Genomic DNA, 2488 nt, shown 5'->3' with positions numbered 1-2488 from the left:
TGGCCACTGATTTCACAGCAGGCCAAAGTGGTCTCATTTCCTTTTTTTAAAAGGAACCAAACATCACTTTGGTGTTATATATACATGTTCATGCAGATATGCACACAGCCTCTGCAAACACATCTATTTTCTTAGTTAACTATGATTATACAAATATAACCATACTGTATAATGTCTGTGTACTTAGTAACTGGTGTCTAGCAAATATATTGCTCTTCTTAGAGAGAGAGAGAGTTGTTAATACGCATTACTTTTCATCTGGAACCACTGGCAATATGCTAAGGAGGGTTTTTATTTAAGGCATTTTTATTATTCAGTATGGATGTAGTAAATAAATACAAATATACAGCATAAATAAATGTACCATTCTGTTTCTGTAGAAGACCCCCAGAGAACTGACTTCCTATTTGGATTCCAATCTGACCTCCTGTGAAAAAAAATGTGAAAAGCATATTAAGAATAATATCTTGAACTTTTAAAGCAAAGCATTTAGCTAGGATCAAAGGACCCAGATAAAACTCCATAAAACAAAGGGGAGAGTATCCTTTATCTTATCAGAGAAAATGAAACAGGCTCCTCAAGAAAGCTAAAATGCAATTATAGAAAGAGACATTCTATTGCAAATACTCAAAGTTTCTAATCCAAATAACATATATATTTTGTAATATGCTTTACAACAAATTGTAATCCAAATAACATATATCTGCTTTCTGTGTTTCTCTCAAAATTCACTGCAAGAGATTCTAATGACAGGATAAGACCCCTTATTTCACTGCTGCACTAGATCTCAGTAATATGTGAAACAATTCAGGAGGAATTCACAAAATGCAGGCAAATAATTTATTAAAATTATTGTGTAGAAGGTGGGTTATAAGAAAAAGCATGGAAGTGGTTAAAAGAATCAAGGGGCTTCAAGCTTCATCCAATAATGGCTGCGGATATTTATGACAGTTTCTCTAGTGTCTGAGCACAGGGCCTTTTTTCAGGGAGCAGATGGGAAGCCTCCATCACGGATGCAGATTTGTTTTACAGCTGGGTTCAAGGAGGTCCCTCTGAGGGACAGTGCAAGGGCCATAGCCTGAGCAGTAACCCAGAAGGAACCTGATGAACCAGGCTTCCTGTTCTACCCATCTACTCAAAGATTGTTCAAAATCACATCTTCTCTGCAGAAAACCTTAAGCATCATGCTATAAAGCTATTTGATCAAGGGTTCTTGCTTCAACACCTGAAGCAAAGACTTTTGAGAGATGACAAGTATTCTTTGGAATGCTTTGATTCCTAGAAAAAGACTGACCCTGACCTCCTGGTTTGACATTCTAACGTCTTGGATTTTATAAGTAAATATATCAGGCATTTCTTGTAAAAGTTGAAGGGCTACAACTTTATTTTGTGAAAGACTGAATGCAGTCAGGATGTGATAACTGTGCATGTAACAGATTGACTAATAGGTACCTTTAACCTGCCAAGTCTAAATCCTCACAGGATTTAAGTGATGAAATGACTAATACCTGAATCCTTACCTGGATTATGTGAATGAGCACTGTAGGTGTCTAGAGAATTTCTCCTTCAAAGCAGAACTGCCTGTGGAGTTTGCCCTAAGTTAGGCCCCCATTTTCCTTATACAATAGGTGAGAAGAGTTCACAAAGAACCCCAAGAGATAACTGGCTTTGGAGCAGAGGGCTCTGGTCAACCCCACCACAGCTAGAAGTTGCTGCAGTGTATGTAGTTTCTTTCAGCTTTAAGCTTTTAATTCTTTTCTCATTTAACTTTGTGCTTGACTGCTAGTGATGTGCAAAGTAACGTGGGACAGAGTTCAAGCATTTTCCATTTCCTGCTCATCTTTGAATATCATAGATAATAAAATTAGGTAAATGTATTCACATAATTATAATTTATACTGGTTATATTAGATGAAAATATAATTGGTGAAAAAATTGATAAAGATCAGGTAAGAGAAATACCTCTTTAAGTCTACATAATAGGCTGAAGTTTGCTTTCACATTACACATCCATAGGAATCTCAGCAGGCATAGAATCACAGAAGGTTTGTTTATTCTAGTGTGGGAAACTTCGTAACAGAGCAAAATAGATCTATATATGTATTTTGTTCTGTTAATTTTTCTCAAGGAAACAGCAGGAGCTTTTGTTTACTTAGCAAATACATCATTCCCAAGGAAATTCTACCTGCAGTGGTTTGTTTAGCAATTACAATTACACAATGCCACTTTGTTTACTGTTATAAAAATAAGTGTCTCTCGGTTGTAAGAAATTTACTATTTGATAATTAGGAAACTAACCTAGTTATTAAGAATATTTGGATGCATCCTGCAAAGTCTATATCCCGCTGGTAATTATTGTTGTCACCAGTTTATAAAAGTTAATATTTGACACGAAATATAAAGGCAGTCACATGATATTTGCGGAGATGGAATGGGATGGGACCATTATTCTTTAGTCTGGACATCGGAAAATATTTCCCACTGGGTG

The sequence above is a fragment of the Zonotrichia leucophrys genome, chromosome 5 (assembly GCF_028769735.1).
Source record: "Zonotrichia leucophrys gambelii isolate GWCS_2022_RI chromosome 5, RI_Zleu_2.0, whole genome shotgun sequence".
Taxonomy (NCBI): Eukaryota; Metazoa; Chordata; class Aves; order Passeriformes; family Passerellidae; genus Zonotrichia; species Zonotrichia leucophrys.
The sequence above is the reverse complement of the archived record's forward strand: the minus strand, read 5'-3'. Positions refer to the sequence as shown.